Genomic DNA, 13,270 nt, shown 5'->3' on the forward strand with positions numbered 1-13,270 from the left:
ATAGATAGAGCCAAAAGGCGCGTTTTGTACCAGTTTCTGTGTCTTGTACAGCAAGATACCCCTTTTCTCTTAATAAATAATAGAAGTTCCATCAGTATTTGTGTGGACATCAAATGAAGCCTTTTGAAATATTAACTGATGTTGTTTGATTCCAAGTCGACGTGTGCGTGAAGGCACTAACTTATTAGATGTTATGGGCTGAAAAGCTCTGTGTTTAAGTACATTACATTTCATACAGTGTTTAATTAAAGTTGTGTTTGGATTTGGTGCCTTAACTGAAGATGCTAAATGTCATTTACTGAGATTATGTGCTGAAACTTCGAAATCTCCTGTGGCGCAAAGTACTGAGTGGGCTTTATTGCTAATAAGGAAATAATTTGGTAAAGGCCGATTGGTTAAAAGTGTCTGGAGTGTTGTTATTCTACACCCAGTCAAAGGTCTTTCAGAAGATGTTTGGGGAAATGCCAAGGATTTCGATTGCAGCTGAGAACTGCAATAAATCCTTGCTATTAAGAATGCACAGCTCAGCAGTTGTACCCCCTCCTCTTCCATTTGTACAGTAACAGTCTTGCATCTTAGGATGGCTTTAGCAAGTCATCTTAAATCTTCAGGCAAATTTTCCAGTGCACGTTCATATGTTCACAGATCTCGATCTTGATTTTAAGATGAGGATGTTTACCGGTCTGCACGCCATCAAGTCAATCACTGACTCAGCAACTTCTGTTTGCATGGTTTTCATGGCAAGGAAGGAAAGGAAGTGGTTTGCATTTGTCTTCTTTTGTATACATCTGAGGAGGGGGTGCCGACATAGGAAGAAACATGCAACCTCCGCACACCATGAGACCTCAACCCCCCCCCCATCTTAAGGTATTTGCCCCCCTCCTTTTTTAATAGTATTTCCTCCTCTTTTTAGTATTTATTCCCTCTTTGTATTATTTTAGCTTTATTTATTGAAGTTTTAGAGTATTTATTCTGTACACGTTGTTTTTACGTTTGACTCTCTTAGCATTGCTCAAGAATTCCTATGCGCCCGGACCATGTGTACGTGTACAAATGGCAGATAAACTTCTGTTCTTTATTCTTTATTCTTCTTTATTCTTCACCAGCTTTTCCCTCTGTTCCACCACATCCCATCAGTCTACCTTGTCATTTCTAAATATGTTTATCAGAATGTGTGGTTGGTAATTTCACACTAATACGAAATGAGAAAGTCTGTACCCGACTAATGGATTTTGGAAAGGAAAAACAATTACATACATACAGTACATGACTGAAATTATAACAGTTGAAGGATGTATTAGCATATGTGGATAATTTCCAGCCAAAAAAATTTAAATAAAGCATTTTATTAATAAAGAACACAATGTACACAGTGGAGCAGGAAGGCTGACCTGCTAACACATGAAGCTGTATGACACCCAGTAACAAGTACTTCTAGTATAGTGATTGTCGATAGAGAAATGGAGAGTTTACATTTTAAACATTTGCCACCCATGGGAATGGACTTCTGTTCAAAGTTATGGGTTCAGTATTTGTTTGTCTTAATTTTGTAATGGTCTGAGTTACTTCCCAATTGTTTCCAAAGGGCCCTCACTCAATGGCGGAAATTGGCACATTCTTGGACAATGTGAGATGATTAAATGTTCGTGGGATGAAGAAATCAATGCTGTAAGGAGCTCCATGGTGTAAAGACATACCTGACATTGGTCTGCCAGGGACAGCTGGTCATCCGCCTGGAGTCCCATCATGAGTTGCAGTCATTAGAAGCTAATAAGCCATGTTTTGCCATTTAACACACACTGGGTGAAAAGTGGAAGTGGTGGTACTGGGAGGATAAACGACAAAACCTTATGTCCACAGCTCTGTGCTTCCTGGCAGGTACTCAGATGTAAAATACAAAAGCACACACACACACACACACACACACACACATTTTCAGAACCGCTTGTCCCATACAGGGTCGCAGGGAACCGGAGCCAACCCGGCAACACAGGGCGCAAGGCCAGAGGGGGAGGGGATACACCCAGGACAGGATGCCAGTCTGTCGCAAGGCACCCCAAGCAGGACTCGAACCCCAGACCCACCAGAGAGCAGGACTGCAGTCCAACCCACTGCGCCACTGCACCCCCTCATAATACAAAAGCATTTTGTCTAAAGTGCAAATATAGGAGTGAAAGGATGGTAAATTGTACAAGATTCCTTGCCTGGGCGTAAAACTTATTGTTTGTTCTGAAAGACAGACATTGTAAACTGAATTAAGGAGCACAGAAATAATAAAATAATAATTTATTGAATCATAGACATTTTCTGGGGCAGGAAAAGACTAACAATTAAGTTGAAAGTATATTCTATATCTGGAATATCAAAATTTGTCTTCTGCAGAGGGTCACTAATGTAGAATTACCTCTGAGAAAGTCCTGCAAAAAAATGTCATAAAGCTGCAACAGCAATATTTCCATATCAGCCAGGGAAGCTCTTTGGCATTCCTAAATACCACCTCCTGCCCTTGTGCTGATACAGTAACGTAGGATGACGGTGGAAAGTCTCTGTCAGCACGAGGAACACAACTTCAGAGGACCCCATTCCTGCCCCTTCTCTTCCGCGGGCTGTGGGAACAGCAGCAGCCATACAGCAGAGCAAAGAGCAGCAGGCCCAGGAACGCTGCCAGGAAGGCCGCCATGACAATGGCCCCGCCCAGCGCCCAGGGCTCCGCGTGCAGCCGGTGCCACGCCCACTCCACCCAGTCCTGCGCTGTTGCTGATTGGTCAGGTGATTTTGGTGTACTAAAGGATGACATCAAGGAGAAGGAACAACAGATTCTACTCTATGAATTGGCAAAAAGAGCACAAATCGCCTTCAGGTGTGTTCAGATAAGTTTAAAGAAGGGTTCCTTGCAAAGGTACTATCTTTGCTCCTGGCTGACAGGCAGCTCCCGTCCGTTGTCACTGACAAGCAAAAGTAGTGTGACTGTTATCCTGTGGAATCCCCCGGGAAAAGGTTTCTACTGCAGTTTTGTCAGAAACGTTGTTGCCGATTTTTGGTCTGTTTCCCTCGTTTCACCACAAAGAACAAGCAATGAAGAAGTCTGTCTTCCACTTCGATAGCCATTTTTAAAACACTAACCAATGCTGTTGAAAACTGGTTAAGTATTCCCAATATTTCATCAAAACTTGTTCTCCCACATTGCTGTTGGATTACCGTTGTCCAAGAATTTTATAACTTTTGGACATGCTTGAGCGTGTAGCACAAGCCATTTACGTACAGTATTCAAAAGAAAAAAACATGTTCAGGTAGCCTGCTGGAGTATTGGATGCATAGCTGTAACCAAAATTGTACCGATGTGAATGTAGCCAAGTTTCCAACACAATGCTATTGTAACTACCCTACTGCAACAGAGAGTTTGAAAAGTAGCTAAATAAACAGCAACAGTAGTTGTCTTAGTGTGTGAGTGAAACGGCGAGAGTGTGACCCACTGTAAGTAGTGTATCTAGCAGTGTAAGTCACCTCGGTGAATAAGGTGTGTGGGCTCATAACACTAGAGTTCATTGGAAGTTACTCTGGAGAAAAGTGTCTTCTAAGTGAACAAATGTAAATGTAAATGCAATAATAATTAATAGTTAGTTTCTTTGTGTCACTGTTGAACTGTACAAACTGTGAACGTAAAGAGAATAAACCAGATTTAAAGTACCTGCTCAGCCACTCACCTCTGGAGCGCCATGTTTGAGCGCCGTTGTTTACGCACAGCTTGGAGACAGGTACAAGGCCACCGTCCCTTTCCTCCCTCACTCGCCTCTGCTAGCTGGCTGTGCTCGGCTCTGTGTGACAGCCGGAAGAGTCCCCTGAAGGCTTTTCGCTCTGGTCAATCTGATCATGTACTGTATAAGCTCCTTATAGCTGTGGAAGCCCACGCTGTTCACACGTCCGAGCTTCTGCGGCTGCGCGGCTATAAATAAGGGACTCCGGGTTAATGTTCACTAGCAGTGTTGACACAACGGTAGGTGAGGCCCACTTTGCACTGTTTGGCTCATAACTGCAGCACAAAACTTACATTCCACTGAGCCATGGGACAAAGGAGGGGTAGCCCCAACACATTTGCATCTGTGAGCACGTTTTCACCCAGACAGTGTTCCAGTGTCACAGGACCTGCTCTTCACACCAAACCTGTGAACTCAACACCTTTTAATTATTTATTGTGGTGATTAAAACAGGGGATCACTGACAGAGGCAAGTTATTTCCCATGGGTGTGTACTACACACTTGCATTTACAGTATACCTTCTGTGGACTGGGCTTTGCCCGTAGTTTATTCAGAGTGTTGCGTCGTATGGCTTTTTGGGCAATACAAGGTTGATGAACCCTTTTTGAAAGTGTAGACCCTAAAGTAAAATGAGAATTAATTATTTAATATTTGTGGGATCCACAAACCGTACAAAAAATCCTAAATCCTGTTCTGGAAATATTATTAATATATGAACATCTAAGGGGTCCAACACCATGGCATGTCATATTTTGCTACTGAGGCATGTTTAAGTATTTATAAATAATGTGACTGTGAAATAAAGGTGCGAAAGTGAAATTAAAAATGTGTTAAAATTGTATAAGTGAATGCATTCTCCTCATTGTAATCAAATAAACATTTGTAAAGAAACCAATATTTTATTTTCACATGTAAAAATAAGGTAAAGCTATATATTGGTAAATGCACATTTTCCTTCATCAGCAAAGAAAATGGTGTGTCTAGTAGAGAACACAAAGTATTTCTCCAAGGAAGCGTATCAAAAGGCGTGAGCCCACATAAACAGTGCAAAACAATGTACTGAACACTGCATCAAACACACACTGCCAGACAACAGGAGACCGCTGAAGGACCTGAGACTAAAAAGGGACGTTGCTTTATGCTTCCTCCTTGAAAAGTAGAGAGACATTACAATACTGCGTGGAATCCGTTCCAATCCGACCTAAAGAAATATAGTCAGTTATCGTACCACGAAATATCAAGAACTGCTTTGTTCAGGTCTGGAGTGTCACATCATAGCCAGGGTACATGTTCCCATCACTTCTAGGTAATTGTATTGCTTTGGATTTTATGGTGCGTTAATCACTTTAATTTTATTTCCTAAACAAGGTCTGTAAGCAGGACAAAATCTTAACCTGTCACTCTTTTATTTGTGTTGTTTTTCTTCATTAAGATTACTCCTTAGTCACTGGCGACTTACTGGGACTGATGAATTCTTGGCAAAAAACGTACTGTGAAGCCCATTTTTAGCCCATTTGTCTTTTTCATAATTCTCTCTAACTATGAATAATGCTTGGCAGCACTATGACCACAGGCACTTTTTAAACAGTCTTTCATGTTTTTTTTTTTTTTGGAAGTCTAGTATTTTGCTTTAAAATCCTTTTTTGTGTTGTATTCAGAACACAGGGTTTTTTTATATCGCTCATCTTTCATTGCTCGTTCAGCAGTCATTGCTTCTGAGCAGAGCTGTGACTTCCTCTGTACTGGTTGTTTTCTTTGTGGAAAGTAATTGCACAGTCTGAAAAATGTAAATTTCCCTGGCAAGAGCCAGAGGGCTCTGGAGGCCAGAACAGGGATCCAGCTGTTGATGGAGTAAAAACAGAAGAAAGAATTTGTCTGTTTTCAAGCATCCGGTGTCACGATGGCTTCCTTTGACTGCTATCTTTTAAATTTGGATTCTTCATTTTTCTTTCACATGTAGCAGAAGAAGATTCCATAGTGTTACCTCCTCCACACTGGAGGCTGGACTGAGGAGGACCAGCTGGGTCTGGACTATCTGCTTGCCTCCGTGTTACACAGCGGGATCGACACCCTTCCTGTGAAATCTGCGGTGGGCATGGACCCCGGCCAGAGATGAAGCGCACACAAGGACGAGGGGTGGCCCGCGTGGTGGGGGGTGGGGGTACAAGAAGAATTTGCAACTCCGCAGTAAGGAGGCCACCGTGCTCAGACAGGGTGTATGGGCTGCACTCGTGAGGCCTGGTACTTGGGCTTACCACACCAACAGCAGTGGACACAGGAGAGCATGATCATGAGCAGGAAGGTGGCTGAAAGGGAAGAGAGAGAGACTGATCAGTGCTATAAACTTCATGTGCATCATCATTTCTCTGGGGCACGCACAGGTGCTACACCTTGCTGCGCTCTACGTTTTGAAATTAATAGTGTTTCCCGTCGGAACAGTTGCATGTGTAGCTGTTGAATGGTCTTAGACACTAAATGTTTGGAATGCCTGTTTACATTTTCTCTGTGCCTTGAGTCTGGAAAGATAGGTAGTCTCAGTGAAACCTGCCAAGAGTGATTCTGGGAACTGCAATTAAACGTGTGTTCTCAGTATCTAGCTGGACTGCTCTCGAGTGAAGCAGCCCAAGAAAGTCGTTTCTGTGCAATGGAGGAGTTGTTAATGTGAATTCTGGGTAATTCTATAATCAGTCCAGGCTTTGATGTCCTTCCCACAACCCGTGTTCAGCTGCTCACACAGTCGCTCACCTATAAAGAGGATCAGGACAAGGAAGGCTCCCAGCTCCAGGGCGCTGGCGTGGGGCAGGCCCTGCAGCTTGAGCCACACTTTCTGTAGCATGTCCAGCAGCTCCTCCTTTACCTCCATATTGGCCCCTGGGTCAGATCACACGGCTTAGTGGACGCCGAGCCCTGGTTCGTCCCGTCCGCGCGTGTGGCTCTGCGAGGGAACGCAGCAACACGGCACTCGTCAGTCAGCAAATCATCAGCAGCGCTAATAGTGCAAATCTCTCCACAATCATCAGCATGGCCAACAGCAAACAATGATTCTCAGTCAGCAGCAATGATACTTAGTCATCAGCATTGGCCAACAGGAAATAATAATCCTCAGTCATTAGCAAGGCCTCAGAACGATCCTTAGTCATCAGCGTGGCCTGCAGTGCACGATACAAGAGAGCCGACAGGAACCAGTTCTCCTCCGTTATTAGCAAAGCTATAACCGCACACAGCCTTCCTCCTCTCCAACACAAATTAGCCCCTGACAGTGAGCCGCTCTCTCCTTTATTTCTTTCTTGCGCTGTGGCTCTGGGGAATGCAGTGACTCTGCTGCATGTAGTTCACTGGGGCTAAAAATGCCTGTCTGAATGAAGCAAAACCGTTCAGTTACAGTGAATGAACCAAAAATAGATGAGGCTGGCAGGCCAGGTGGATTCAGCCCCGTGGAGGAGCGCTCTCTGCACTGTGTGGGACACTGCGGGGGCCTCGAGCCACATGGCATGTGGTTATTCCTGGTATCTAAGTGATTTTAACTCCGTGCTAAGGAAGACGCGTCAGCGCAGCGTGTTGGTGGTCCACAAACTGGCTTACACTTGTTGCCACGCCGAATATGGTATAAAATGTGATTATGACGTACCTTCGAATGAGCTTTAATATGTGTTTTTTTTCTTTTTTTTCCCTATGCATCCGCTTATGTGTTTTCTTTAACGGTCAGGAAGCATTTATGTGCAGTATAGTCTTGTAAGCATGCGGCTTGGCTGGTTTGTGGTGTGTAGTACAGTCGAGGTTTAATTATAACCCTGGCAGACTATTTCCAGGCTGGCATTTCAGTGGGGCTTGTAATGACAGAAGGCATGAAACTACTGATTTTATACTTAGAGAGACCGGGGTCTCCTATTAGAATGGTGTTTAAGAAAAGAGGGAGGACATATTATAGAGCTCTAATCATCTTTATGTCTGTACTGGGGGTACATGGTGTATTTATGAAAGTGTGTTCTCCACCCAAATGTGTTTTGCGCCCTTTTCAGCGCCGATGTATTAGAACTTCGTCTTGGTCTCAGCACATCGTCGTGTGCATTTAATAAATAAACTCAACCAGCTACTGCTGGACGCCAGAAAGTTGAGCAGGGGGAGAGCGTGTTGCAGCTGAGGCGCTGCGGGGCCGTTCACACTGGGGTGCGGCATATCAGACTCGCCTTTTAAGCCGCAGCGGCCGGTGGAGCAGGGCAACAGAGAGCACTGTCACTTTCTGCCCTGTTCATTGTGCTCCCGTTGAAATAAACGTACGCCAGCTGTTTGGTCCGAGAAGAAACTCAGCGCTCAGTCCACCGCGTTGCTCCGTTTCACGCTAGCGGTGTGTGTTTCCGGAACTGTGCTGCGGAATGACTGAAATGTGTTGCTGTAAGCAAGTTGCTGGCAGACAGAAAAGTCGCAGTCATTGTCTGCGTCCCCGACTCTCAGCCCGTCGGGCTTTTTTTTATCATTACACCGCGTGACCTACGGCCTGGCAAGCGTTGCTGTAGTTTCCAGTAAATGCCGATTAATCTTTGGATATTTTAAACTAAGTGTTATCTCAGTGGGCTTATGGCTTTCAGGTTTTGTTCCTGAGAGCGTGACCTCTGACCCTCGGACTCCCAGCTGGAGCGTGTGTCCCGGCTGCCTTTGTGTGTGTGCGTGCGTGCGTGCGTGTACACGATAGGGGAGGCTCTCTCCAGCTGACTATCACAGCACAGCTCTTTAGAGTGAAGGCATTTCAGAGCCACCCGCCAGGTCTCCGTGGAGAATCACCGCTCTCTGCGCCTTCTCTCGCCGAGACGCCAGGAGGACGGACCGTAAAGACGGCGTCCTGTGCGTCTCCCCCGCAAGAGAGCCCACTGCACACTCACTTGTCAGAGTCCTCCTTTGTCTGAGCTCACTTCTCGATAGCATAAGCTATGGGTTTCCCTGCAGGACTTCTTGTTCCACTTTTTAAACGTTACACACACACACACACTCAGGACTCTGTTGTTGAAGTTCACAGAGGGCTTTCCTGACCAGTACACGGCTGCGCTGAGACCGCACGGCAAACCAAAACAATACGAACAAAGTTCACGGAAGAAAACGCTTCTAACCGGCGCACAAAACTGTTTCTTACCTGTTGCGGGAGAACGGGGACACTTGGAGTTAGCAGAAACCTCTGCTGACTGCAACCTTGGAGTTATACTGATGTCCTCAGGGCTCGATGGTCGACTGACAGTTCGCGCCAGTTACATGCACACAAAAGGAAAAAAAAAGAACCGGTTTTAGTCCGGCAAGGCTTTTAAAACAACTTTAGGTGTAACTGCAAAAACGCCCTCTGTTATCTGCAGTGTCCAAGTGCTCCTCTTTCTCGCTGTCACAGCTGTTTTCAGATTTTTAGTTTTTCCTCTTCTTAGTAACTCGGTGATGGCCCTGGTCCTTCGTATCTGTTCTCTTCTCCTCTCTGCTTTCTTTATTTCGGTCCTGCACAATTCTGACTTTTCTGTGGTTCTTCTCTCCTCTTTTCTGTGTTCTCTACCTCCCCCCCCCTCTCTCTCTTGCTCTCGCTGTCTCCCTCACACACACACACACACACACACACACACACACACACTCTCAGTCTAGAAGCCAGCTGCTCCTTAGACAGCCTGGCTCTTTTTTCTTTCTGGTCACCGTGGATACTGGGTTTCCTTTTACCACAAATGGAGGATGGGGTGGGAACCTCACTGTGTATTTGTGTGGCTCCAAAATGGGCTGGTTTGGTTGTCTGCCAGCTAACACCAAGTATTTGTGTGTGTGTGTGTGTGTGTGTGTGTGCGTGTGTGTGTCCGCCTATGTCTGTGGGCTACTGTGTGTATATATCTTTTTACATGTTTAACATCCTGTGTCTAGAAATAAAATCACCAGACCGTCTAAGCAACAAATGTGTGTGGTCTGTACACAAAGAGCGGGATGATGAAACAGTGTAAAACACCAGGCTGAGATTGACGTTTAGTCTAATCTCTTATTTGATTTTGTTCACCCTCATCCAATGTGACTCACAGCGCTAAGCTACTTACAATCATTTACACAGCTGGATAATTTCTTTTACCGTATCAATTCAGGGTAAGTACCTTGCTCAAGGGTACTACGGCAGGAGCAGGAGCTAAACCTGGTCCTTTGTGTTCAAAGTGGCAGCTCCACCTGCCACCACCGTCTGCTGCACTTCTGTTCAATGGTTTTACCATGTTTTTTCCCACCAGTGCACAAAAAGCTACACAGCTCCTGTCTCTTGTCTTGTCCCATTGGGATGAAGTAAAGCTGCGAACTGCAGACAGAACACAACGATTTGCCTTTCGTATTTCATGCCTCCGGAGATGTTTCCAAGGTTGAACGCAGGGAGCAGGGAAGATTTCACCCCGCTCTAGTGTTAAACTGGGCCTCCCTGAAATCCCTGGAGCAACCGGGAGAGAAGTGGGGGTGCTGAGGATACAATAGAAGGAAAATACAAGAATCTCAGTATTACCTTCGTGTGTGCGATTGTGGTGGTTTTTATGACTGGAGGAAAGGCGGGGGGTGTTCGTAGCAAGGAATGGAGTTTCAGTCACAGAGGGAGGGAATTTAAATGCTAAACAGGCTGGTTAGAGAGGGAATTAACAAGAACAACAAAGAAGCGACACGGCGCATCCTTGCAGATGATCACGCTGCCTTGTTCATCCTTGTGAAATTTCTCTTGTTTGTTGTAGCAGTTTCATTCATCTAAAAAAATCACAAATTCAGATTTCTGTTATATTTTACAGAACAATTCAGAATACGGGAAATTTGGTCTCTGTATTCCAGCTCCTCAGTGCTGGTCCAAATGGAGGTCTGGATTCAGGATAATGGTGCCACTTTGCACACTGAGGAATTTGCTCACCTCCCATTACTATGTGTCAGTGCCGTTCCTGTGTCTCAGGCTTTCGTGGGACCATTGCATCACCGTCCGCCTCTAGGATTATGACGCGTACGAATGTGGAAATGAGTGTGCAGAAAAAAGGACGTCTATGATCGTGTCCTCACCCTTGTTGGCGTAGTCCACATTTCACACGTCCCTTCACCGCCACTTTCTCACTGCGTGTTTATACAAAAAGTGTCAGATGATGGGCTAAAGGCTTTTCATTAAATCACTCATGAGTCACATTAGAAATTAAACTTGGCAGCAGCTAGAGAAAGAGGTTCACCCAGAGCTGAAGTGGCAGTCTTCTAACTACATTTCAGTGGGTGTGGAGAAAGTTTGAGGGAATTCCCTCGGAATGTGGGCTGCTGTGTGACATCTTCAAAGGTCACACACATCTGTGTGTTTGTTAGAGACAGACTCGTGATAAGTGTCACAAGGCACCCCAAGAGGGACTTGAACCCCAGACCCACCAGAGAGCAAGACCTGGTGCAACCTGCTGCACCACCACATCCCCCATATGTAATCCATTTTGTTTAAAATTAATATATGGTATGGTACTACTCCATTTATGATCCAGTAAACACATCAGTCCACAATGGAAAATTAAATCCATCCAATACGGATGCAAAATTTTTGAAGTTCTTAGAAATGTTCACTTTCGAAGTCAGCAGAAATGATATGAATAGTGTCATCTGGCTAGGTTTAATTCAGAACAACGTCTCTTTCTGTGTGTTTAATGATATCAACCACACACACACTTTCAGAACCGCTTGTCCCTCACGGGGTCACGGGAAACCGGAGCCTACCCGGCAACACAGGGCGTAAGGCCGGAGGGGGAAGGGGACACACCCAGGACGGGACGCCAGTCCGTCGCAAGGCACCCCAAGCGGGACTCGAACCCCAGACCCACCAAAGAGCAGGACTGCGGTCCAACCCACTGCGCCACCGCATCCCCTGATATCAACCAATATTATGGTAAATATCTTGAGATTATGTTCCGAACTGAATTAGTCATCATATGGAAATATCACTGCTGATAGTTTCTCCGGCCTGAAGGACAGTAAGGAAATGTATACAGCAGGATCGTAATGAAAATTGTTGATGCCAGTGCTGTGTTTGGGATGTAATATAGCACATATCAGACAAAGTCTGTGTAATCTGGACTGTGGACTGACACAGTCCCGCTGTGCAACACTCAATATAACACTGTGTCCTAAATTAATTTACCCTGACAAATGATGTAGTTATGTCGTTAAGGATTTTGAGAGAAGGTGAGGATGCGGCAAGGTGTGCTCTTCCGCACGCCGCCACTCGATAAGCGTTTTGCTTTGGCCTTAGTGGTGTTGTAAAAGTCTCTGGTAATCTGGGTCTACAATGAACAGCCTTGTTGCGCTGCCCTGTAAAACACCGGATCGTGCGACAGCAGAGAAGCACTATGGCACATGCGTGGGAGCCAGTGATAGAGATGGGATAAAGGCCGCTTTGTGCAGGTGGCTGTTGACATGGTCTGGGTAGGACAATGTCCCCGCTGTGCTGGATCTGGACCCCCAGTGTGGTTTAATGCCTTGCTTTGCAAGAGAGCACCAGGATCTGAGAGCCCTTTTTATGCAGCCTTTTCCTGTGTGACCTCTGACCTTTGTCCCTCAGACAAAGTACTTTAAGAAGCCTTTAGACGGCAAAAGTCGTGCCCTTTGACAGCGACACCTCCATTATGGCGCAAGCCTTTACAGTAATATCTCATCTGCTGCCATTGTTCGGCTATTGTGCATCAGGTTTTTTCCTCAAAGTTATGAATGATGGCTTTCAGTCTATAGCGTATTTGAGTGTGTGTCGGCGTGGAAGGTCCTTGTTGCTCGCACTTACTTCGCAATTTCCATTTCAGTCATAGCTCCTGAGTGTCTGTAAGTCTTGCACCTGGATTCCATTTGCCTCTCCCTCTATTGTCATGCGTGGTAAGAACAGAGCTTCTGGGAAAAGCATGTGTAGAAATGCACAAATCCATCTGGATATGAACTTAAAGTGCAAGACGAGAAGGACCCTGCAACTGATTCACGTACCTTCTTAACATACATGGAATCACACACACAAACACAAACATTTAAAAGCTCTCAGCCCATGTACGAAGTCCGAACCACATTTAAAAAAAGTGGTTAAGAAATGCCTAGTGCTATTTTTTTCAATGTGATATGAAACGGATCACGATCCTGAGCCAACAGCCCATGACTGGAGGCTTGATGACTGATCATGCTGTCCTTTGCGGCGAGCAGCATGCGAGGCTTTGAGAAAATGCCACGTCCACTTCGTCGGCTGACTCACGGGCTGCGCGCTGCCATCCGAGCCGTTTAACTATGGACATTTCCTCTTCCGATCGCAGGGGCCGCCTCTGCTGGGGGACTGAAGGAACTGGCAGGAGCAGGTCTTAATTCGAACCAGAGCCCAGAGAAGTGAGAACAGCTGTATTTCGAAGGGAGCGCAACAACAATTTGAGTTGTTTTGCAATACCAATGGCAATTCTGTGACATGAAAGTAAGATGTCCAACTCACTTTCCTACACAGCTATAGCAGTTTTCATACAGTCAGCGTCCCTCTGTCCTATAGTTACTGTAGCTG

General features: G+C 45.4%; 1 long non-coding RNA gene across 1 annotated transcript; it reads right to left on the minus strand.

Annotated features, from left to right (window-relative positions):
• Nucleotides 1–4,664: 4,664 nt before the first annotated feature.
• Nucleotides 4,665–9,429, minus strand: LOC108939952 (uncharacterized). Its single transcript, XR_001966535.2, has 3 exons — nt 8,882–9,429; nt 6,502–6,691; nt 4,665–6,062 (listed from the first exon to the last, which is right to left on the minus strand). It is a non-coding gene; the product is annotated as an uncharacterized LOC108939952 (long non-coding RNA).
• Between the last annotated feature and the right edge of the window lie 3,841 nt (nt 9,430–13,270).

Source organism: Scleropages formosus, chromosome 20 (genome assembly GCF_900964775.1).
Source record: "Scleropages formosus chromosome 20, fSclFor1.1, whole genome shotgun sequence".
Lineage (NCBI taxonomy): Eukaryota > Metazoa > Chordata > Actinopteri > Osteoglossiformes > Osteoglossidae > Scleropages > Scleropages formosus.